This window comes from Balaenoptera physalus (genome assembly GCF_965194825.1).
Source record: "Balaenoptera physalus genome assembly, chromosome: 18".
Taxonomy (NCBI): Eukaryota; Metazoa; Chordata; class Mammalia; order Artiodactyla; family Balaenopteridae; genus Balaenoptera; species Balaenoptera physalus.
In genome coordinates, this window is record NC_138899.1 from 75662099 (window position 1) to 75688625 (window position 26527).

General features: G+C 46.3%; 1 protein-coding gene across 12 annotated transcripts in view; it reads right to left on the minus strand.

Annotated features, from left to right (window-relative positions):
• The window catches only part of MTUS2 (microtubule associated scaffold protein 2), a 505324-nt gene that overhangs the window by 444257 nt on the left and 34540 nt on the right, over window positions 1-26527 (minus strand). For 2 of the 12 annotated variants that reach the window (XM_082435496.1, XM_082435495.1), the window contains exon 1: window positions 642-6497. The exons of the other annotated variants lie outside the window; for them this stretch is intronic. The gene's annotated coding sequence lies outside the window, so the exon portion shown is untranslated. Of the gene's footprint in view, window positions 1-641; window positions 6498-26527 lie in introns of those variants that run through there. 12 annotated transcript variants of the gene reach the window in all.

The window sequence follows — 26527 nt, forward strand, 5'->3', positions numbered from 1 at the left end:
AAAACCATTATTTGCAAACCACTGCTTAAATCTTATGTAAACTATCTTTAATATAAGAATTCTGTGCAGAGAGTTTATGATAAATCTCAGTATTTACTTCAAACCATCTGAAAACAAACGTGAAAACCTAGCTGAAAAGCAAGAATCAGTCATGTTAGTATTTTCACACGGCACATTCCTAACCCACAGTTCTCGGCAGCGCAGAAGCACAGATGCCGCGGGGATGAATAACAGAACCGTCAAAGGCCATGTGCCGAGAAGCAGGAGGTGGCCCCAGCGCTTCTTTGTTCCTGCCACACCCTTACCTGCACACTTCTACCATCATCTATGCTTACCAACTACTTCAAGTTCAGGAAAATGATGCTCCAGTCGCCTGAATTTCACCGGAAGAAAAAAAGAAAATTCACACAGCTTCAGGTGAGCTATGGATAAATTAACACTTAAGCTCAAACAGGATCAAAACAATGAGATGGTGCAGTAAACAGCACCAGTCACAGTGGCCACCGTCTCGTATGCAGGTGCAAAATGCAGCGCACACATGTGCGCCCGTGCGGACCGCAAGCATCGTCCCGCTAATCAGCATCAGAACCACCTAGCTGGGGAAGCGCTCAAATGCACTCCTCGTGAAAACTTAAACATACCATCCGCAGACGCCGCTCCTCCAGTGTTTACTCCTGTAAGAAACCCCCAGAAACAATTTATGAGCTTTTGAAATGAAGAAAAGTAGGAGTTCGAAGCGCAGTTCTCCCACAGCCTCAGATGGTTTGTTTCCAGTTTTGTGTTCAAGAAAACAGTTTGGCTCATTCATCAAGGAAATCACAAGAGAAGAGCAATTACAAAGAGCATAGCAGCTGAGCATCCCGGAGACCCCGTCTTCCCTAAGATGTCCCCACTGGGAAAACCGGAGGCTCTGTTCCCGATGACACTTCTCTTTCCGAGCCAGCCCAATCAACGGGCTAATTTGGGGTGGAACACGCTAGAAATACCACAATCCACCACACGGTACAGGAGGTTCCCCCAACAGCTGAAATCCTGACTATCACACACCACAGGGTATATTTTCTCCCAGTTTAAGACGTGCAGCCAGTGGTGGAGACTCGGTGCTGAAACAATTTGCATAACCACGCCCAGCCTCTCATTACCAGCACTTACCGGGGAATCCAGAGTCACGCCGGGAAGCACAAACGGCTGAGAACAGCTGGGCACTCTGCCAACTGAATATGAACATTTCATATTTTCTGGGTATTTCATCATTTTAATTTGACTCTGACACATGAGTGAGGGTCTGACCCAGAGGACTGGGGAAAGAGCTAGAACCAGAGTGAAAATGGAAGGGGCTCCATTAGCTCCAAGTTCACGCCTCTAAAGCAGTGCTTCTCTAAATCACGGGCCTTTGTGACAGCCGAAGCCCTGTCTTTACCAATACTTATCAGAAATGCAGATTCCTGAATTCCAACCCAGAGCTACTCGGCCAGAATCTCAGGGGCTGGACCCTGGAAGCTATACCTGTGATTCTTACGCTTGTTACAATTTGCTTCCCAAGCTACCAACTGCTTCACAGACAGGCTGAGCGGCTAAACAGACACACTCACACGCACACACATACATATACATACATATACATGCACACTCATGCTCCTTTGCTGTATTCACTTGAAAGTTCTTTATATTTTATTTCAAATTTTAAGTGAAGAGTGCAACTATGATTTCATATTCTCCAAGAGCAGCTGTGTCTATGCTAACCAAAAAATTCAGTTACTGGTAGCCGTCAACTACATACAGGGGGGCAAAAAAAACAAATGTTTAAAATAAAAGGACAATACAATGAAAATAAACTGCTGACCACAGACTTATAACCATGGTTCTTATTTGTCCATCAACTTCTTTCTCTCTAGGGAATCACCCAACTTTTCCCCAGAAAAGGCTGAAAATGCCCAATGGTCCTAAAGGAACTGGCATCTTAGGTGTGAAAAATGTGAGTGGGGTGTTTTTGTTTAGTGAGTTTAAAACCCTACAGTTTCTTGACCAAGCAAAATTTCAGGCCCACACCTTTTCAATCTTTTGATTTAGTTTGGTCACCATCAAGCTACCACTGTAGGGTTTTAAAAGTCATGGTCTTTAGCCACTAATTCAATGAATATTAACTGCTCTTCTACCAATCATGACTTGTTTAAAATTTATTAAATGGTGAAAAAAAAACACCAGAGTAGCCTTTTTAAAGATTTTTGTTTTGCTCACCTGCTTGTTATTACACTTTTCACATAAGACTGAGAGCCAAAGTCCCCTAATTCTTTGCAGGTAACCAAAAAAACTGGATTGTAAGTTATAAAACAGTTTAGGCGGGCTTCCCTGGTGGTGCAGTGGTTGAGAATCCGCCTGCCAATGCAGGGGACACGGGTTCGAGCCCTGGTCTGGGAAGATCCCACATGCCGCAGAGCAACTAAGCCCATGCGCCACAACTACTGAGCCTGCGCGTCGGGAACCTGTGCCCCGCAACAAGAGAGGCCGTGACAGTGAGAGGCCCGCGCACCGCAATGAAGAGTAGCCCCCGCTCGCCGCAACTAGAGAAAGCCCTCGCACAAACGAAGACCCAACGCAGCCAAAAATAAATATAAATAAATAAATTTATTAAAAAAAACAAAACAGTTTAGGCTTTATTCTCAGAAACTGGATTCAGGACTCCACGCTGCTGGTCCCGGCACACCAGGTGAGCCTCCCCCAGAAAGCTTTCTCACCTCCCTCCTACCACCCCATAACCCTAACTCCTCCTAGGAGTGCACGGGACACCACGCGCTCATTCTGACACATTTACAACCTGGCACTGTCACCTTCATTATTTATCAATTTTTTATCTCACTCCAAAAGAGGGACGGAGGTAGCTTACATAAGGTCATTATAAATGCTACCACCTCAAGTAGACAATAAGCTCATATAAAGTCCAGAGCTCTCAGGTTTATTCTGGCTCAAAATATTTTACTGGACCCCTAGAATATTCTATTGGCTCTAATTCCTGTCCTCCTAAACACAGCATTGCAGGAAACACGGTCCTATTTTTAAAAGCTATTTTAAGGAGAAATGAACACCTTTCTGCGTCTCCTTCTCTGTACTGAAGACCCCTGCTGTGTTGGTGGCTGGCACTCTCCAGTCGTTTTGCTTAGTTCTGAGGACACAACAGAGGATTGCTTATTCCCTTCAATGCTTTCATGGAACACTCTCCATCAGACACTTTGGCTTTTAATCACTCAGGATAAAGTCTTAGAGAAATGAACCCAACAACATAAAGCCCTTATTCCATTCTATTATTGTGAAATGGAATACTAAACCAAGTTGCTGCCCTTCTTTGACCAAAAAAAAAGCTACAGGAACTTGAAATGTGCTTTCCAGAGATGGTGATGAACTGACCAAGCCACCCACCATCTAACTTGAATCTCTTGGTGACCAACAGTATTCACTGGCAAGACAGCCCGCTGGAGTCAAGGGTACTGCCAGGAAACATTAACACAGTGTCTTATGTGTGATGCTTGTGAACATAGCGGAACTATGTTCAATCCACAGGAGGGTTAATCCATCCCCTTCTCTAACAATTTGGTTGGCCTGCTTATAGCTAGGTTCAAGAGAGCGGGAAAGAAACACAAGATTAGTGATGACATGGACATATATACACTACCAAATGTAAAACCGATAGCTAGTGGGAAGCAGCCGCATAGCACAGGGAGATCAGCTCGGTGCTTTGGGACCACCTAGAGGGGTGGGATAGGGAGGGTGGGAGGGAGGGAGATGCAAGAGGGAAGAGATATGGGGATATATGTATATGTATAGCTGATTCACTTTGTTATAAAGCAGAAACTAACACACCATTGTAAAGCAATTATACTCCAATAAAGCTGTTAAAAAAAACTTCTAGAAACAAACAAACAAAAAAGATTAGTGATGACAAATAATAAGGACTCAAGAAGTATATACTGAATAAATGAATTAAGTCAGTGCCTCAGAAACCAGAGTATCCTTCAAGCACCTCCTATACCCACATCCACCCCTTCAGGCTTTCGGTTCCACTAAGCCACCCAGACACCGAGTTGGGCCCTGTGAGCAGTGACAATGGCAGCAGCAGAAACCTAGTAAATTACAGCAGACACTCCTCACCTGACCAATTAGTACAACCCCTGATGAGCCAGGAAGCCTGGGAATTTCAGTAGCTACAGGTGCCAAGCACTTGCCTTGACACATTCTTAAAGCCCAGAGCTCTCCCGTCTGGACATGAGCACAGCTCAAATTTTGATCTATGTGGGTTGGCCCAATAACTGGAAATCAGGTTAACCTTGTCTTCTCCATAAAATAGTGTAGGAAACAATGACCCTTATAATAAAATACCTGCTATGGTTACTATGTAGTTAACATTTGTTACACTGGGAACTCACAACAGGGAGATGCTTGTAAGAAAACTTCCTGCATTTGTGAATATATAGGGGGAGAGGCGAGGCTGGTTAGGTCGCCTAAATTAATCTCCACAGATTCTCAGAAGTGGGCAAAGTGGCAGGAGAAGAAAGCCAGAGTCTCAGGGATATAATTAGTGACTCCTAACCCATGATTTCTGAACTCCAAAGAAGGACTGTATGGGGGATGGAGCCTGAAAATCAACTTTATATTAAAGCATATCTGTTTTCAGCAGAACCTAAAACCCTTGCGGCCCCTGTGAAACATTATTCTTCTGCTAAAATGAATTCTCTTTTCCTCACTGGAAAGCCTACTCCAGGCGAACACATAGACAGGTGCACAAAGCTTACTCTGCACCCACCGCCAAGGAGCAGAAGTGCTGAGGTGGTTAGTATTAACCTCTCCTGTCCAAGGTCAAAGTCCCTCAGCCCTGGGCTACGTTAGAAGGCTTGCAAACCTTGGGGCACACACACCTCTAATGGCACTGCGGGTTCCTGCATAATAACCCAGGGCGGAACCACAGGGCTAGATGGTGATTGTGTCCATCTCAGCAGTTTTCCAGGGGATGAGGTGTGTTCTCAAACCAACGAATGGTAACTGAGTGGGAGGGCTGTACAGGACTTGAACTTGTTAATCAGAAAAGGGAATGAATTTTAATACGGAATCAACTATTTGTCTGGGGGACAAAACAGCCTCTGGGCTAGTTCCTGAGAGTCAAGGAAACCAATTGCTTATGTGGAGGGAGGGAAGCTGGAGGAAGGGGGAAAAGCAGAAGAGGATTTGAATTTGATGAGCTTGGGGCTCTGCTTTAACTATCTGTGGATAAAGATGGGGCTTTATTATCAAAACTCTCTCCTACAAAGAACTGGAACGTGCAGAAACAGGACGCCAAGTACCATGCAAATGACTTTTATATGTTTGTAGAAAATCTTAATTTCTTCTTCTTATTGCTCACCCTCTAACGATAATTATTTAAATACATATGGTTTGAAACTATAAAACAAAACCTTAGCATCAGCAGTCCAATGGGAAATATCTATTAGTACATATTTCTTCTCTTTTCATACATGTTTAGCTTAAGTCATTTTGGATGTAAAATAGTATTCCTATTATTCAGTCAACATTATAAATTTTTTCCATATTATGATCAGCTTCAAAATCACTTTCAATGACTTTAGAATTCATCCACGAGACGAGACGTGTCCCACTCCCTTAGCTTTTAAGATGTTTCCAATTTTCTGCTATTACAAATGAAACTACAGCAAACATCCTGTGTGTAGATGGTTTTCTTTTTCGTACTATCTCCTTAGGATAAATTCCCAGAACACTAAATCACTAGATATTCATGCCTTTATTGATTTGGGGATTGCCTGTCAAACTGCTTTCTGAAAATTTTACACTGACTTACAACACAACCAAAAATGTACGAGAGCATACCCTTGCCAGCCCAAGTATTGTTTTCATTGAGTTTTTCAAGTGTAGTAGATAAAAGTGGTAGCTTCTTCCACTGGCATTTATTTGATTCCACTGAAACTGACCTATTTCCACATGTTTATCAGCTCCACATCTTCCAAATTGTTTGCTTTTTTCCCACCTATCTACTATTTATCAACCTAGATAAGCTCTTTGTATATATAACAAACATTAATACTTGATCATATTTGCAGCCAATACACTTTCCACTCTGGCTACGTTTTGTTTTCACATCAGATGATTTCACTTTTATGTAGTGAAATCCCTGGATCACTTCTCATCCTTGAAAGTCATCTACCCTCCAGGGACCTCATGAATATCACATTCTATTTTCTTCTAGTTTTTCTGATGTTTGATTGTATTGTTGTTGGTGGTCTTATTATTTAATCACCTGGAGTGGGCGTATATCTTACCAGGTGTCACCCCAAATGAATGATTTCCAAATTTCAAACCAGCTATGCCACCAATATTGCTGAATAATCCCATTCAGATTGATTAGTGTTACTTTTCTTGTCACACATGTACATTAAAGTCAAGTGTGGGGTGGGGAAGGGTGTGTGTGTGTGTGTGTGTGTGTGTGTGTGTGTGTGTGTGTGTGTGTGTGTGTGTGTGTGTGTATGGCAGGGTCTATTTCTGATTAACTCCTTTTGTAAATGTTAGCCTCTCCCTCCTATGTTAAGGATGAAAATAAAGAAGGTTTTCTTTCCCACATACTTTTGGGAGCTGGGTGTGTAGAGGGAGGAGGGTGGCCCCAAAAATCTAAGGGGGGAACCCATGGGGAGTCCTCTGGGAATCTCTGGGAACAGGGTCAGGGAAAACAGGCCCAGGCTGCCTTTCCCAACGCAAGTCTCCCAAGTGGTCACATCTCCCTTTCACACATGCACTCTTCAGTCGCTGAACATACAGAAATCTGCCTCCTATCCAGATTCTTCCACACCCGGGTAAGTACAGTTGTCCCTTGGTATCTGCAGGGGACTGGTTCCAGGACTCCCTTGGATACCCAAATCCGTGGATGCTTAAGTCCCTTCTATAAAGTGATGTGGTATCTGCATACAACCTAGGCACATGTTCTCGTATACTTTAAATCATCTCTAGATTACTTATGATACCTATACAATGTAATGTACGTAAATACTTGTAAATACAATGTAAATGCTATGTATGTAGCTGCAGGCGTGGCAAATTCAAGTTCCACTTTTTGAAATTTTCTGGAATTTTTTTCCCCAAATATTTTCAACCCACAGTTGGTTGAATCCCCAGTTAGTTGAATCTGAGGATGCAGAACCTGTGGGTACCAAGGGCCTGCTGGACTGAGTGCCCATGATGCGCCAGGCACTGTTCTGGGCTCAGCAAAAACAACACGGACAAAGCTCCAAGACTCCTGACTTCTGAAGACTATTCCCAAAGATCATACTTTGGCCTTGATATAAGAGCAGCTACTGCCTGCCAACTGCCTATTAAGTGCGGGGGAGTTTTCAATTTATGAACACAAACACACCCATTTAATTTACTCTTCAAAGCAGCCCTTGGGCTGGCTGTTCTCATTTCAGAGTAAGAGAAACTGAGGCTCAGAAAAGCTAGTAAGGGGCAGAACTGTACCCACACAGGCCTGTCTGGCCTCCCAGTCTCCCAACTACACGCAGAACGATAATCTTGTAGGGCTTTATGTGGATGTGCAGGCTGCCCGGGATTAATTCTCCCGCACAATTCTGACCATCATTTATCCAACAGGCAATTAATCTTCACAATCTCACACACACTTCAGCAGTCCAAATGCACTCCAATCCCCCGCCTACTACTTCTCATTTTACACACCATCCCCACGCCGGGGGACACTTCCTCTGTTCACGCCAGGGCACTGGGGAAACTAACCTCCCCCACCCGTCAGGGCCAGCGGAGTCACTCCATCAAGGGGTACCACCCCAGATTGGCCCCATCCATGAGCGGCAGAGGCTCAACCATCTCTGTCCGCTGGCTCTCTGGGCCTGATAAGATTCCCTAACAGACTGATTCTTGGATAAGAACAGCCTTTGTAACTGACAGAACTAGCAAGGCACCTGCCACGGGCCAGGAGGGTTCCTGTTGTGAGGCTAGACTAGAGCAGTCCAGCAGGGAGCTACACAGGCAGACACAAAACGTGAGCGAATGCCGGTCACACCTCACCCCATGCATAACGACAACGTCTGCAAAGACAGTGCGCGTGGGGACTCGGGAGGCATTTCACATATAGATTTAGTGCGTTTCTCTAAAAGCAGCACCAAAAGAACTTGTCCCAATTTCTCCAGTGTCCAGCACACAGAGAGAAGCAGTGAGAAGAGAGGACAGAGGAGGGAGCAGACAGACTGCAAACCTTCACTTCCAGCTGAAGGGCTAAGCCCAGTACGCATCTATCTCAAGCTAAAATGGGGAGCCAGGTAGCGCGGTGTTAGGATGCGCTCTGCTGCCTGCTTCCTCCTTAGGACTGAAGGCAAGACAGCCCAGCCCCGATCTAATTTCCCTGCTCTTCTAATTACACTGGGTCTCTCCACTGCCTTCACATGCAGTGTCTGAAAATGTCAAGACCTAGTTCCCAGTCCAAATCTCTCCTTCCAACCTCTCAGCTCAAGTGATGGTACCCACTGAGTCCTCAGATGTTCTCTGCTCACGTCTTTTCAGACACTATCCTTTTAGGAGGAAGAAAATCAAATTCCTGGATTCCCACAAAAAGCCAACAAAAAGGGCTGCCTGCTAGGAATGCTGACTCACTTCTCCTCTAACAAACCAGTTGTTTGCTTGTTTCACAGAAAAGGAAGACAGTTATCTGGAAAGAAGAAACAACAGTATTTGTTTAAGGGAGGAGGACCCTCAGTAAAATCTAGAAATATTATTTTGATTATATCTCCAAATGGGAGCTTTCCTTACAGATGGCAGAACACTGTAGCAAATAGCAGTTAAGCAAATTCTAAATCCATCTTGTCAAAGATATCTGCCGCTTTGTCTAACTGATCACAACTACATACAATTTAAATCCCTCCCCCTAATTCCACCTCCCCCCAGGCTCAAGGTTTTGCAACAGAAGTAGGCAGAATGAAGTTTATTGATCAGCAAGGTTCATTCTGAAATAAAAACCCCCAGTCTGTCTCCCGTCAAGTTTCAGGGGAAGCAAGTGATCAGGAAGGCTTGCGCTCCTTCCTCCATCTGACCAGCAGGCTGTTTTCCTACAGAAACGTTTTTCTTGGGCAACACACGCATTTCCCATACTAGATCTCTTCTCTCTGTATGATGTTTCTCTGCGAAGCTCCGTAAATAAACAGTCTTTCTTAAATCAGTTACAGGATGATTTACCCCATGCCTTTAAAAAGTCAAGATGTTTTATGAAAATCAAGCTTTACCTCGGTAGTTAAGTTTAATAGTAGCTACTTGTCCTCCGTATTACAGCGAGCGCTGCTAACTCATAAACGCCTTAATTACTATAGTTTGGAAGCTGGCAGACGGCCACAGGCCTGAGGAAGCCAGCATACGGCTCACGGTCTCCAAGTCCTAGAAAGCGAAGCCTCGCACAGACAGGCCCAGCTTACGAATGGGTCTACAAACATGTTTGTCCACAGAAAGGACTATACTGCAGGGATGAGGCCCTCAAGCAGTCCCCCAAGTCCTTTCGTTCATTATGTCTCCGAAGAATCCAGCCATGCCAGACGAGCCTGGGGACTGTCTGCAGACGTCCAGCCCAGGGCAATGCCGCCGGCAGCTCACAGGCCTCACCCAAGCCTTGCAGGCCTGACAACGGAAGCAGGGCAGGGCGGGGTGAGGTCCACCCTGGTTCCAACCCCACTGGGCCTCAGATTCTTGTAAGGTACAATGGAGACAGCGACACCTAATTCAGAGGGTCGGCGTAAAGGGCACATGTGACAACTGCACAGGGCTTAGCTCTGCACTTGAGCCTGATAAAGGCGCCCAAAATGTCACCTTAAAAACACCTCCGGGGCTTCCCTGGTGGCGCAGTGGTTGAGAATCTGCCTGCCAATGCAGGGGACACGGGTTCGAGCCTTGGCCCGGGAAGATCCCACATGCCGCGGAGCAACTGGGCCCGTGAGCCACAATTACTGAGCCTGCGCGTCTGGAGCCTGTGCTCCGCAACAAGAGAGGCCGCGACAGTGAGGGGCCCGCGCACCGCGATGAAGAGTGGCCCCCGCTTGCCGCAACTAGAGAAAGCCCTCGCACAGAAACGAAGACCCAACACAGCCATAAATAAATAAATAAATAAATAAATAAATAAATAAAAAACACCTCCGATTATCTACTTCCCCCTCCCCCAAAAGTAGCCTGTTCCCTTGTCCTTGCTGCCCGTTGATGCCCGTTCAAAGCCCTCTTGCTCCTGGCGCCCTACCCCTCCCAACAGGTGGTGTCTTAACCTTCTCCCACCTTCTCCCCTCCCTCCCCCATCCGAATGCGGCTTAGTTCAGGGAATGAGCCCTGGAGATGGAAAGGGAGGACCTGCCGTCAACGGCAGCTTGTTTGTTTGTTTGTTTTTTTCAGTTCAGAAGCAAAGGGAAGTTTTATCCTTTAATCAAAGAACGCAGAGGACTGAACTCACGCTCTAGAGCACACGCTCTCCAACTGCAGCCTTCCCACCTCCTCCTCCAGCAAAGCTCACCCTCTGTCTGAACCTGCCCTTACCCACGGTCCTTTTCCAACTGAATCTTACTCATTCTTTAAAACTCTGCAGAAACCTCCACCCCCGCACACCCACGGGGTAGGGGTTCCCGCCTCACACTCCCAGAACCCTCAGTCTGCCTCAGAGAAACTCACACATTGTATCTGAAAGGATCTGTCCCCCTCTCTAGTTGCTGAGGTTGAGACGGGGAGAGGGTGGGCACACGTGATGATTTTGTTTTTAATCTCCAGTGCAGCAAATCTTCAAACTGCATTTGATGTTGCTGAGATGATAATAAGGTCCCTCCTGTCCTACCCACCTGGGAGGTAGGCGGATGAGGAGAGAGAGGAAGGAGGGCTGGGATAAAGCAGAGATACAAGCTGAAGCGAGCACATGAAAGCACTTGGCCAGCTACTAATTGCTATGCAAATGTTAGTCTTAATTTTATTTTATACAGCAGGTCAGTGAAAAAGGCAGGTCCGCAATTCAGTGTTGCTGCCGTTGCCATGGGTTTAATTCCTGAGCTACAACCCTAGTATAACTGACCTGGTATAAATGTAAAAAAGAATACAAGGTAGAAAAGGCCCTGGATCCCTGGATAACTTCATTTGAGAATCCTTCCTGTAAAAGAATTTCAATCTTGGGGAAGATGTGCGTGCCCTGCCTCCCAGGGAAGTGGCTCAACCTCACGTGATGGCTTCCTTCTTCTCGTTCTTTTATTAGGTCGGATCATCTGACATCCAGAGCACGGAGCTGCCCTGCACAGTGCTAAGCGCAGCGGCTATAATCATCTATACTGGGGCTTTTTAATGGTATTAACACAGCAGGGGCCACGTGTGGCTTTGTTCTCCACAGTGTCCTTAGCACCCAGCCCAGGGCCTGGCATGTAGCAGAAGCTCAAAGGTATTTATGGAAATGATGGATGGATGGATGGATGGATGGACGGACGGATGAACTGATGGACTGATGACGACTAACACTGGAAATGCCAAAGTGAAATGACAAGGTCAGACTGTGCAAACTTGAACTTAAGGAGGCATCTCCTCCGCCCCATGTGTGTATGTTCTCTTTCCCTGAACACCTTCTTAGGTACTGGTCATCAAAGCTCCACCAACAAGCCCTTCGCTGTTACTTCCACATCACCACGTCAAGTGTATTTTCATTCCTTCCTTATTTATGTAAAAATTTGAAAAGGGCCATTCTGTAGTTTGACTTCCAAAACTATTATCTGCTTCCCACTTTCCCAAAAGGCAGCCTGTTCCCTGGTTCTTGCTGCCTCCTGGTACTGGTCTAAAGCCCTCTCGCTTCCTGGTTAGCACCACCCACCCACCCACCCACAACGTATTTAATGCTTTACCTTCTCTTTCAAGAGCCAACTTTGTTCTGGTCTGGATCTCTCTCCCATTCCCCACGTGACAGCTTCCAAAAAATTATCTCTGATCTTTAATCCCTCCAGAAAACCCACAGACCGTATGACTTTAATCTTCTGGATTTTTAAAAAAGAAGAATCATTAATTGGAAGGTCAAATTTCTAAGTTTAAGAAGGCTTGCCTTTGTCTCTCAGAACTGTTATCTTCCCAGATTTTCTCAGATGGTACAGCATTCCCTAGAAGAAACTGCGGATTCGGTACCCAGGATGGCTCTTTGAAACAGCATTAATTGCTAAAAAGTAAATTGAACCTTGTCTCAATACCCTCAACAACCAAGGTCCTCCCTTCCCAGGGGAGCCAGGCAAAGGGCAACCAGCCTCCTCGGGATATGTCCACAGCTCCTTACAGAGTGGGCGGCTAATGGGCTCAGAGGTTGATTCAGTGGCTGAGAAGTTGGGTTCTGGAGCCAGGATGCCTGGTTCAACTTCAGCTACGCCTCCTGTTATCTGTGCGGCTCTAGGCAAGCGACTCTCAGCTTCCCCATCAATAAAACGGGCTCAGTGACAACATCCACCCGATAAGTTCACGGTGAGAACTAGGAACTTCGGAGAACATGAGCCCCGGGGACAGCACCCAGCCCAGCCCAGCCCAGCCAGCACTCCACACAGGAGACAGTCTCTCTCTGCATAAGCGCCGCTTTCGGTTTTGAGGTTTGTTTTGTGTTCTTTCATTGCTGTTGTTGTTGTTTGGTATTTTTCACTCTACCCCTCTCGTTCCATTTTAATACGGACTGCAGTTCAGGATATATTTGCAACTTCACAAAAAACCACAGCAGAAAGCCAACAAAGGTGCTAAACAGTACTCTTCTGGGGGGAAGGACTCCATGGCCAGTGAAAGCAGTTGTTTTATAAATCCTCCTTAGGCTATTTCCAGATTAGCTGGCTAGCCCATAAATGCACCTGACATTCTGTAACCAAATTTGTCAAAGAGATCTCCCCCAGATAAGTGGCAGAGCTCCAAAGCCAGGCTGCAGGTGCACACAAGTGCAGACCTCAGCACGCTTGGCGGCACAGTGAGGGGAGCAGCCCGCTTCCAGCTCCCAGCTGACGGTGTGACTGCTGGGGCTTCCCATGGGCTTCCTACCTGCCGCCAGCCCTGGCTCCTGGCGGCTCTCCCTGCTCGGCCAGGGCCGGCCCTTGGAGAAGCCCGGTCCAGGCAACCATCAGGTTCAGCCTCAGGATGCAGCAGACTCGGCACCCGTTTCACTGAGCTGGCCTGAGTTTGGGCCCCACGAGTGCTAGAGAAGGCTCCCTGGATATCTGGGACTTTGGGACACACGCGGTCACCCATTTACTCAAAGCAGCATCCCATGTGCCTTTGCGAGGCAGCCAACTTCACCCTAGAGCACACAAAGGCTTTTCAGGGGCGCTCGTTTTAAGGGACTCAGTTTATAGATCCTTATCTCCTGTATGTACTTTTCCCCCAAATCCTGCTGCTGGGAGTATCTTTCCTCCTCGCATCTGCCTGTCTTGCAGTTTTTAAGGAAAGCACACCCTTCACACACCCTGAATCTTTCTCTAGGGCGTTGATTCAGGCTTTAAACTCTTCAGGTGACAATGGGACAATTCCAAATACTGGTATAGAGATAAAGACTGGGGTGTCAGTCAGACTCTTACCAAGGAAAACAGAATCCACTTTAAGTGTCTGTCACAGAGGGCATTAATGCAGGGAACTGGTCACGCAAATGCACGAAGAGGTGAGAAACCCGCTGGGAACCAGGGAGCCAGACGGAGGAGCAAGTGCCGGGAATCAACGCCAGCCCCCCAGTGTGAGCAGAGCCCCGGGGGCAGCGACCCCAGGAAGAAGCCGGGACCCCCGGGAGCCTGGCCCGGCCCGGCCAGTAGGAGCTGGAGCCACCAGGGGACTCAGCTGCTTCTGCAGACACCACCAAAGTTCAAGGTCAGGGGCCGGTGAACTCTGGCTCCTCCCACTCCACAGCCCCCCACTGAGAGCCCTATCAAATCTCCTGGCTTTTTATTCCATTGGCTAGATTGGAAAGAGCGACACCACCAGTTTTATTTTAAATTATCCATATTCCCAATAACCTAGGGATTATTTTGCAACTCTTTAAACTTGTGATGAAATTTTTCGATGTTAACTTTAAAAAGTGAGACGGTGTACGCGATTTTTCAAAACTCTTTTAGGAGGTACCTGAGCAAAAAGTTTAAAGACCTCTGTGCTCTGAAATTGTAAGATAAGCCATCCCCCCTGCTGAAGGTTCACAGACTAAGGAGGCCGAGGGGAGGAAGGAGGGGCTGAACCCACGCTCACCGACCCCCTCCTCTTCCTGCTTCACGCACAGGGGGTCCCTACACACACCCAGGAGGCAGGTACTGTTCTCTCTACTTTACAGACGTGGAAACAGGGTCTCGGATGTTCACTGAACTACCTGAGGTCAAGTTTGTAAGTGACAGAAGGAAGATTCAAAACCAAACTTGTTTAATTCTGCGATTTCTTGTGTGGGGAAATCACTCCCTGACGTCAAAAGCCCAGAAGCAATGTTATAAAATGCGTCCTAGAGCAGTATTTCCCAAACTGTGATGTGCCTACAAACCGCCTGGGAGCCTGGTGAGATGCAGATGCTGATTCTGGAGGTCTGAGGTGGGAGCCCGAGAGTCTTCATTTCTAAAAGGGTCCCACGTCTGGGGACCACACTTTTGAATAGCAGGACCGTCGAGCAGTGGGCACTAAGCTTTCTTGAGTGGACGCCCCCGAACGGTAAGACACTTCGAGCATACATCCCCCAACATGTGTGAACTTGTTCATTTATAAATTGTATATACCTGTATTCTGACCAGTAACTAATATAAGAAGACTTACTACTACCCAGTTAGGAGAAGATACAGTATTACAATCACAGCTCTAAATCCGCATTTCAGAAAATCCTGGTGATTTTGAATTTCTGGCCAACTTCTTGTCCAATAGGATTAGGCTATCATTTTATCTTTTACTTGGCTAAGGAAATTCTCATACAAGGAGCAGCAGAAACCGTATCAATTCTGCCATTTTCTGGATGTTCATTTGCACTTTCACTGGCTACTATGATAGTCAGTTTCTAGATTAATTTAGTTAAAACCAGATAATGTGATTTGTAAATCTACTTCACCCTGCAAAGGGGACAGAGGTGTGAAGTTGTTGCTCTTTCCTTCCAGGCGTGACCTCCCATCACGCCCTCCGGACACCTCAGTTCAGAGCATTACAGGTGACCAAGCGAAGCTGCCTGTGTCCGTCCTTAGAGCAAAACATAATAAGGCTTACTTTCTGCCTCATTCTCCACCCACAAAGGAATTTCAGGAGCCTCCCCATGGCACTCACTCAGGACACAGCCCACTTTGCAAACTGCCATCCTAGCGAAGAGGCTTGTGTGTCCCGAAGGAACATAAAGAACAGAGATCACCTTCCCGGTCAGCATGCCACTGTTTTCATGATCAAACCCGTTTTCAGATCGTTTAACAAATGCATAATGAGAAGGAAACATTTTATATGGGATTTTTGCAGCTCTTTAAACTTGCATCCCCACCACACACACACTTTAACTTTTCCTTCCCTCTCCCACTTCTTTACCTTAAATCTCTTCCAACCACATCCAAATGGAGCATTAGAAACAGCAAAACTAGAGGTGTTACTTACAACACAGAATGAGACCTATTTCAGGTAATCAGATGCTGGCCGTCCAGAGGAAATCTGGCAGGGAAGTTTTTTTCCAAAGAATTTAGAAATTCTGTAAATTTTATGTTGCTCAGAAACAAACACGATTTTAGCCTTTCAAAATATTTCGAGCCCTGGAAGACCATTAACTCCCCTTTTGGCAAGCCGCTGAGAACAAAGCCCCCAAGTACCGTCCCAGCTACCCACATTCACCTGGTCATCTAACAGATAGTTAACCGGGGTCTCCTGTGTGCCAGACCCCACTCCAGGGGGTGAGAGAGAAGCGGAGAACCAGACCTCCTCCCAGAGCCTACGTTCCAGCTGGGGAGACAGACGAACAAGTGAGTATGCGGCACCGTGATGGTGCTCTGAGGAAGAGAACTCGGAAGGAAGAGGGCAGAGAATGCAGGGCGTGGCCAGGAAGGCCCTTCCGAGGGCCACGCTGGGGCAGCCGGCACGCGGCGTAGGAGCAGACCACAGGCCACGCACGGGGCAGGAAGCATGCGAGCGAGCGGAGGGGTGGCCCAGGCGAACCTGGCTCAGGAAGAAGATGAACGGCAAGGCGGGCAGGTGGCGCATTAGGAACCAGGGGGCGAAGGAGGAAGGGCGTGGGGTTTGTTCTGCGAGGATGGAGAGCATGTGGAGACCTGTGAGCAGGGAGCGATGTCATCTGCAGCGGATGTTAAAGGTTCCCTCTGACTGCTGGCGGGAGAACAGGCGTGGGGGGCAAGAGTGGAGACAAGACACGCCCCAGTACCACCTCCTCTGGGAAGCGGCTCCCAAGGCCCACAGGTGGGTGCTGGGTCCTCCTCAGGTGCTCTACCTGCTCTGGGTGCCTCCCACGGCCCAGGTGTGGGAGCTGACACTTCCTAAATAAACATTCGTTTCTCTATCTGATGCTCTTTTTGTAATTGTGTACATTTTTTAAGAAGGGCCTCCAGAACTGCATACACTTCAAGCCCCGGGTGAAAGCCCCCTCCACCTGTACCTGAACTGCTCACTCACCTGTCTCTGTCTCCTCCTAGACTCCAGGTTTCTGGAAGGCAAGGACCATGTCATATTTACCTTTGCCTCCACGACGTCTACATAGTACCCAATACATAATAATCACCCAATAAATACCTCCTGAACTATTTAACATAATATACCTGTCTATATGTGTGTGTGTATATATATATACTTGTGTGTGTGTGTGTATGTGTGTGTACACACATACACACATACTGGGTTGGCCAAAACGTTTGTTCAGGTTTTCCCAAAGATGTTACGGAAAAATCCAAACGAACTTTTTGGCCCACCCAAAATACATACACACAGACACACACACATACATATGACAACGTTTTTGAAACAAGTACTCTAATTTTCTTTTTCTGTAGATCAGATTCCCTAAAGCTTCAGGTACACGTGGTCATTCAAGATGAACTCCATCAATGTCAATGTACAAATGCGTGTGCTTACACGATGGCATTACAAAATACGATTTAGACTCAGAATCACTAGCCCTGCATTTAAACTATGCAAACGTTATGGGTTTTTTATTCTTTGTAGGTCCAGTCCAGACACCTTTCCTCACCTTTCTCTACTTCCTCTACCAACACATGTAGAGGGTTTCTCTGGAACAGGAATATACCTCACAGCTAAGACACAGGAAAAAACACAGCATAGAAACAGCCCTCAGAGACACCTCACAGCTCTCACAGAACAAACAAGCTTCAGGCAAGAATAAGCCTTCATCCTTTTCAGAATATACTTTAACTTGCAAATAAATGATCATCCGCATTTAATAGCAATTCCTCTCCTCTCTGGCAACTTAGAGACATACTCAGCTGCACACAAAAAAGGGAAATTTTCATCTAGAAATAAATGAAACCATGGTAAATAGGTAACTGAATATTCTGAATACAAAAATCAAGGTAAATCTTCTCTTCCCAGTGGTCTCATGTGAATAGAAAACAAATATTTATAATGAGGACAGGTATGATAATGAAATTTTAACACCCAGCAGGAGGCTTTAATATTAATGGATCTTTGTGCTTTAATTTTAACGGATCTGAGTTTTTGCTGTAAAATGAATCAACTGTCTAAAGACCAACCTCGGGGATGGTTTAAGAGACATCCTTAAAAAATGCAGCACAAAGAATGAAAGTTCCCTGTAGCAAAATTAAACTTCATTTTCACAAGTCTCTTCTCCCTTCTACTGCTTGACACTTTAATGTTAAGCACACCCTCTGGGCAATTTATGTTTTTAACACTGTTCTTCTAAATAGAGCTGATCACAAGCCACTGCTGCTGGGAACTCTGCACAATATTGCAAAGTTCCAGGCTGAATGTGGACAGAGGGTCCCCGGTGAGACCGACAGGAGTGCCTGGCCCGATGGGGTGGCCTCCAGCCAACGAGCAAGCATGTCCTCTCTCCTGAGCTTGCAGCCAAGGTCAGGGCACAGCAAGAGACCCACGCATCTTCATGCTGAACCTGGACCCCGAGAAAACAAGCACTGGCTGCACTCTACCTGGGTCCAAAAACTGGGATGGGGTCCTGTACAGCGGGGACTTACCCTGTCTTGATGTTAGGCTGGCAGTTACACTTTTGTCTGCCTCTGGGTCTGGGGTTTGCGGACAAGTTATAAGGCCTCCTTCACATCCCTTCTTTGTCCCCCTTTGTCTGAAGGGACTGTCAGAACCTTCACTCAAATCTTAAGCCAACAGGCAGGGGACCGTGTGCAGGCTCTGGCTAAAACCTCTTGCCTGGTGGGCGTCCGTCCAATCGGCTCCTGCTGGACAGAAGGGGGATGCTGTTCTGTTCCTACCGCCGGCTTCAACGACCATAAAAAGATGAATTCCTCCCCAGATGGGTTTTTTAAACACCTGAGGTTTCTATAGAGTGAGTCCTCCTGGTTTTCTCCTTATCTCTACCCCTGCCCCCCCGCCCGACTCTGGGCCTCACATTCCAGATGCAACGTACTGACGGCTGCCCCCTTGAAGCCCTGGTGATAAACCAGGCCTGCAAGTTGTCTCCTGAATTTGGAGGAGTGGAGGGAGGGAGGACTCAGATGGTTAAAGATTTCTGATGCAGAAAAACTCAGGGCGGGTTTCACAAAGGGCCGAGGACTTGAGCTGGATCTTGTAAAAGAAAACTCAAAGGCAGAGAGGAGAGAGAGCAAATGGCGTCCGGACAGAGGACCACGGCAAGCACACAGGGAGAGGCAACAGGAGCCGCGTTTAGAGAATCGGCAGGGAAACGGGGCTGGAGCAAGAGGTTCATAGAGGGAAACCGGGAAGAGCTTTTCCCAACAGAACCCGCACTGCTGGGTCCACGAGGCAGGCCCCGTGTCGCTCTCATTCCTTCCATCTGCGCCAGGGGCCGACGGCAGTGCGACCGCTAAGCTGAGTTTCTCTTTCCTCTAAGGATTCCGTATCATGCCTGCTCGCCTTCCTGTTCTAGGTCTGTGCTGAGTTTACTTTTTGGTACAGCTGTTTGCTTGTAGCGTATTCCTCTGTGGCTCTGGACCAAGTGGGCTTTTCTGAACTTCTGCCGTGTTTTTGCCTGTTCAGCTTTCCAAACAAGCTGCTATTAGAGTCCAAAGCGTCTCCCTTTTGGAGAGCCAGGTGTCCTCTTTTTACTGCCCTAACACTCTCTTTGGATCTTTGGAATGACTTTCACCAGCTCTGGAAGCACATTTTCCATTTAGCTAGATGTGAACATACAAGAGGGGTTCAGAGAAAACAAATAAAATGCTCCTCTCTCCAGGAACACGTTTCCGTGCAGTCAGCCAACGAATGCGTATTAATGGTGTACTTTGTTACAGGGTCTGTGCTAGACACCAGACACATTAGCAATGTTCTCCAAAACACGCTACGCAATAATCAAACAATTTATCTTATGGATTAATTAATAAAAACAAACTTGTTACCAAAAAAAAAAAAAAGACATGCAGCAAAAGCCAAAAAGAAAAGAGGCCAATAGTGAAAAATCACTGCCACCTCCCCACCTCCCACTTAGTCTCCAACCCCCTCTTGTTCAAAATCATCATTTTTTTACATCCTTATGGGCTCTTACTTGAGTGGGGATCTTGTAAATTTTTCTAGTGAAGACAGGAAATATAGGCTATTCATCAAGCCCAGAGAATCTCAACTTCGGCACAACGGACCTCTGGGGTCAGAAAGTTCTTTTCGGGGGACTGTCCCGTGCATTACAGAATGATAAGCAGCATCCCTGGCCCATTAGATCCCAACAGCAGGTGTGACAACCAGAAATGTGCCCAGACAGTGCCAAACGTCCCCTGGGAGAGATGGCAAAATCACCTCCATTGAGATCTAGCCCATTAAGGCCAAAATAATTCTTTCATCAATAGCGGGGAGATCGGTGGAGGTGGAAGGGCTAGGAGATTGTAAAATGGTAATTCATAGGCATGCTCACTGGAAGACTCTTCCGACTAATATAATTTTCTTTTAAACTTGTTAGTTGCACTGCGTCTCCTGTCTTGTCATCGCTCTGGAAATGATGGGGAATTGATGAGGAACTGGTAGGTGGTTTTCAATAAACCCGTTATTGAAAATATTTCCTAAATATTCCTCTCTTTTCCTGCCATACTAGGCGCCATTAACTGAGTACACTTCAATTCTTTTGACTATTAGAGTTCTTATAGTAACTAAAATTATTTTTCAGTACAACTGTCGTCAAATGGTACCGCAAATATAAAACTCCAATATCAAACCAATACTGATGGGCCCCCAAACATACTAACTGCAAGTGACTTAGAAAGGATGGAGAAAGCAGTGTCTGCAAGTCCCACCTCCGTGCTCCCCCTGTGACCTTCCTTTAAACCAATCTTTTGATATTGTTTACATACTGGGCTATCTTGTTAGATTGTAAATTCTTGGAAGGCAAAAACCTAATTTTATTCCTTTTTATGTTCTCAGCATCTGGTGCAGGAAATATTACAAGTCAGACATTCCATAAACACTTACGCACCTAAACTAAAAAAGAAGTATGTACTAGGAAATACTGATAAAACACGGAACCATGGCATGTGTGAAGAGCCCCGTATTTCTGCTAAGGAATCCAGGTGTTAGCCTGTAGGTAAATATATGGAGTGGTCAGATAACACGAGGGCTTAGCCTGGCAGAGGCAGGGGCCCCAGTAAATGCCTGCCCACCAGCGGGGCAGGCCTAGGTCTGCTCTTCCCTCCCTCTCTCCGCCCGAGGCCAAGCTTTGCCAACTATGAACGCCCAGCTGCTTGGAGCCTCACGAGGCCCAGCTGGCCTTAGAGAGCATAACTCCAAGGTGGCAGCCTTCTCCAGGGTTGCAGCCTGGGTTCCGCGGACGGTGCCCCGGGGGAGATGGGCCAGGCAGGTGCTGAAACAGCCAAGGATAAAAGGAAGTCTGCAGAGATGCTAACAAGAGTTACGGAGGGAGGACTTCGGCCATGTCGGGGAGGAAAGGAGGCCTGCCCTGCAAAACCACCTACCAGTTCCTCATCAATTCCCTATCATGTGCCAGAGCAATGACAAGACAGGAGACGCAGTGCAAATAACAAAGGAAGAGAGCCACAAGATAGAAAGATGTCTTGAAAGTCCCAAAAGTTACTTACTGGCCTCTGGAACCTAATCTACGCCTGATAGCCCACAGAGCGCCTCTCCTGACTCCCCCGTGGCTGACTCCCCCGTGGCAGGGCGTCCTTTTCTTCCAGACCACTCACTGTCCGCTGTCCCTCCTCCCTCCCGGAGCTCCTACGCCCCCGTCCCTTCCCTCTGAGATGGGCAATTCCACCCTCATCCCCACCTTCTCCTCTGCACTAAATCCGACAAGGAGAACCAAAGTGCCACCAGCAAATTCAAGTGATGCTGACCTTATCAGCAGAAACTCCAAACCGCTCATGCTTATTTCAATATATTCCCACTTTACAAAGAAAGTCACCTTAGGTGACCCTCTGGCAGGCTTCTCTCACATCCTAAATACAGGGCAGTGCCACGGCTCAACCAGGACCTAAGAGGGGCACGAACTCGTCCACACCATTCCCACCTCAGACAACGGGAACCACAAACAACAAATCGGGCCCTCTGTGCTTTGCTGGGACAAAATTTCCATTCACCAAATATTTCCTGAGCCCCCTTACGTGTAAGGCCTTTTGTCTAGTAGCGCTGGGAGTGAATGAGACATGGTTCACGCCCCTGAAGCAGCACAGCGTCCAGTAAGGAAGGAGCACGTGCTCGTGAATGCCTGTAAAGCAAGGGACGGGGCGGCATCACCCACGGGGTACCGACGCTGCAGAGCGAGGGGCCTCACAGACTATCATGTTCCTGACGTCTGCCTTTCAGGAAGACGAGGAGTCCTGATACCCTCCTCCTATTAAAACTCATCGGTTTTGTGAAGTGTGCATTTTCCTAATAACTGAAAGACTGCTTTGTTGTCTGAATGCAGAACAAGAACCGCTTCTACATGAAGCAGAAGAAAACATGAGTTCTTCTGAGAAGTGGTCTATTAAAAATCCCTCATCGGTGGCATATTATTTGCACATTTATAATAATAGTCTGTGGAGATTAACCCGCCTGGATAATTTAATTTCTTCTGAAGAGAAAAACGGAAAACAGACCTAAAATATTTAAAGGACACGTACAGCTTCTGCCTTGATGGACTCAGAGGGCATCTGTATGTTCTGGGGGATGTTAAGACGCTTGAGTGAGCCAAAATGCATCTTAGAATTTATAATTAGCCAGGTGTTTCCGATCTAATTCTTTCATGCATTTTGGTTATCACACAGCATTACTATTCTTTTAAATTAAACTCGGAGGAGAAAGCTGCCCTGGATTGGCAGACCTCGGAAACTCAGTTGAGATTTCCCCGTGGTCTTCCTTCAAGTGGCGCCCACACAGGCTTAAGAATGTCGGTTCATGGGCTTCCCTAGTGGCGCAGTGGTTGAGAATCTGCCCGCCATTGCAGGGGACATGGGTTCAAGCCCTGGTCTGGGAAGATCCCACATGCCGTGGAGCAACTAGGCCCGTGAACCACAACTACTGAGCCTGCACGTCTGGAGCTTGTGCTCCGCAACAAGAGAGGCCGCGATAGTGAGAGGCCCGTGCACCACCATGAAGAGTGGCCCCCACTTGCCGCAACTAGAGAAAGCCCTTGCACAGAAACGAAGACCCAACACAGCCAAAAATAAATAAATAAATAATAAAAAAATAAAAGGAATTCCTTTAAAAAAAAAAAAAAAAAAAAAGAATGTCGGTTCATTAACAAACCAGTTCAGATGTGTGCGGTTGTGTAAACGCCTAACCGTGCTCCTTGGTGCCAAAGCATACGCTGAGCAGCCCACTCCCAAGCAGGGCTCTCTTTAAGACAGGCAGGCCCCACTTTATCGCATTTCGCTTTACTGTGCTTTGCAAACAACTGTGTTTTTCACAAATTGAAGGTCTGCAGCAACCCTGCATCGAGCAAACCTACCAGCACCATTTTTCCAACAGCATTGCTCACTGCATGTCTCTGGGTCACATCCTGGTCAATCTCGCAATATTTCAAAGGTTTACGTTATTATCATATTTGTTATGGTGATCTGTGATCAGTGACTTTTGATGTTACTGCTGCAGAAAGATTACCACTCCACGAAGGCCCGTGATGGTTCGCATTATTTTAGTAATAAAGTATTTTTTAATTAAGGTATGTACACTGTAATTTTTTTTTTTTTCAGACATAATGCTATTGCAGCACACTTCACAGACTACTGTATAGTGCAAACATAACTTTTATATGCACCGGGAAACTAAAAACGCCCTGTGGCTCGCTTTACTGTGATATTCCGTTGATTGCAGGGGTCTGGAACCAAACCCCCAGTATCTCCGGGGAGTGCCTGTATGCCCTATTCCGAGAGAGGAGTTTTAAAAAACAAAAAACTGCATATATGTTTTTTTTTAAAAAAGTTAAGTTTAGGCAGTCTAGAAATGTCGACTTCTTCGAGGAGACTCTCAACCAAGGCCTGCTCTGGAGAGGAAAAGCACCGGCCCTGTAACGTTACTAGGTGCTCTCCCTCGTGACCTCACCGGGTCCTAACGGGTCCACAGGACAGGCGCCGCCCCATCTCAAGGTAAGGGCACTGTGACCCAAGTCAGGTCACACACTCCAGAATGCCAGAGCCGGCACACGAGCCAGAGGGTCACCAAATTCCACATCACCCTGCGTGCTCACTTGCTGATGACCTGTCCGGTCCTCAGTGGCCAAGATAAGAGGTCTATATAAAGAAGATGTGGTATATTTATACAATAGAATACTACTCAGCCACAAAAACAGAATAAAATAATGCCATCTGCAGCAGCACGGATGGACCTAGAGATTAACATACTAAGTGGAGTAAGTCAGACAGAGAAAGACAAATTTACCTATATGTGGAATCTAAAAAGATGATACAAATGAGCTTATTTACAAAACAGAAACAGACTCACAAACATAGAGGTCAAACTTATGGTTGCCAAAGGGGAAAGATGGGGGAGGAGGGATATGTTAGGAATTTGGGAGTAACATATACACACTACTATATGTAAAATAAATAAACAACAAAGACCCACTGTATAGCACAGGGAACTCTACTCAATATTTTGTAATAACCTATAAGGAAAAGGAATCTGAAAAAGATAGATATATATGTATGAATAACTGAATCACTTTGCTATACACCAGAAACTAACACAAAATTGTAAATCAACTATACTTCAATTTAAAAAAAAAGCATAAAGAGGAACCTAACTTAGGAGGGACTCCAGTGCAAAGCCAGTGCTTCCACTGAGTAAGTTATATGTCATGAATAAAGGATTTTTTTCTCTTTCCCGTTTCTTAAAAGAAGTATGTCTTGCCATGGTCTCTCGATATGTCTCTGCTCTGGAAAGAAGGACTGCGTGAGTCTTCCTGTCCTCCAATGGGGATGAAAGAGAAAGGACACCCCCCCGCAAAGCCACATGCTTCCAAGTTGCCTCATTCATTCCACAAACATTCACTGAGTGCCCAGCATGTGTCAGGTGTTCAGTGGTCCAGGTGCCAGGAAGAAAGCAGTGAATAAACAGGATGCCAGCCCTCATGGAGCGCACATTCTGGTGACGAGCTGGACCTACAGGAGCAAGATTAGAAAATGCACAGACCCCCCACTTCCCTCCCCCATGTGCCAAGGCCGCTCCCCAATCCACACGGGGTGACAACAACTTTTGAAAAGGCCGTTCAGCCTATCCTGGCATCTAGAGGGACGTCCCCATCTTAGCACCTGGACATTAAACACACGTAGCATTTTTAACAATCAGGATGCTAAATAAAATAAATAACAACCATAAAAATATGAGGACAAATTAAACACAAAACTCTTTTCAGGCAAAAGCAGATCTTAAAAAGCCATTTAGTTCATTCTCCTATTGTTAAACAGAACCAAACTAAACCTTCAAAAGAAGAACTAGAAATGGATCTCCAAATGACCTCTCTACACAAAGTCCCAAGCTTCTGCCCCAGGAAATCACTGCCAACTGGCTGAGGTCAGTGCAGGTTCTCAGTGTTTCTAAAAGGGGGAAAGAAGGGGCTGGAAATATACATTGTATGAAAAATGTGCAAGTTAAAGCCATGTCATAAAACATTTGAATAACCCATTCATTTTTAATTCTTCTGCAATTTCTGCGATCATTTTAAATACGATGAACTCATCTGACATAATGTGAGTATCACAGGAACTTTTCCAAGACTCCTGTTGTAATTCATCACTAACTGGACGCCTGTTCAAATTTACACAGTTCCCTGCTATCTGCCTCTAATAGCCGGCGTGAAGCCATTTCATTTGCCTACTGGCGGGCCTACCCATTAATTACCAAAGATGACACAGTGCCAGTGGGATCCAGGCCCGTGTGCGTGCCCCGATGACCTAGTTGAATAAAATCTGGCCTCGCATCCAACAGAACACAGCTTTAATTCCCAGCTCGAGGGGCTGGATGACAGTATGTCTAACAGTTTGAGAGCGTGGTGCAGGGAAAACTGAGCTGTATTATGCACCGTTTAAAAACAAACAATAAAAAAGTCTAAGTGATTTCTCATCATCTCAATGGGATCGTCCATGGACTTTTATTCACTCTTCCTCCCTCACCCCCAACAACCAACTTCCTAAAATTCGGGGCTCTGGGTCTATGGATTTAAATATTGAAATGTGGCCTGTCTCTACTTCTACGTTTTCTGCCTAAGGAAAAGATGGATTAGGAAAAAGATTAACCTCACTATCCCTGAAATAATGGATTCTGAGACCCTGGTGCTTCTAATCTACCCCTGAGGATCATTTTAAAGCAGAAAATAAAGCCCACGCACTGCTGAGTTTCTTCACATACTCAGAATCTGAGTATGTTTCAGTCCTATTTGACATTTAGATATTTCAGAATCACAGGACCTTCTTTGGTTGGAAAAAAAATATATAGTCTTTAAAAACCCCTAAGGTCTTTAGGAAACAAATTATAACCAACAATTCCCTCACGTCTCATTACAGGGTGCAAATTTCTATCTAGGATTCCTCTGGCCTTGTTCAGCTGGTGCTCTCTAATAATAGAATTATCTGCTCCATTTTAAAGCAGTTCTGTCTACGATGCTATCACGCTTCATACGACGGGGGATGAGGAAGGCTAGTCCGGAACATACAGAATTTGAGAGACGAGAAAGACTTTCAGGAGTGGATCCAGGTGGGTGTCCAGCGAGGCAGTAGAGCCCAATGGTTAAGGGTGCAGCCGGCTGCAAGGTCCGGCTCCAACCCTCACCACTTCCGAGCTGGAGGGTAATGTCAGCACCCACCTCAGAGCGTTCAAGAAGCAAACGAGACAATGAGTGTTACGGGCTCACACAGCACTGAAGCAAGAGAGCACTCACTAGATGGTAGACAGAGCTGGCACTGAAACACTGCAA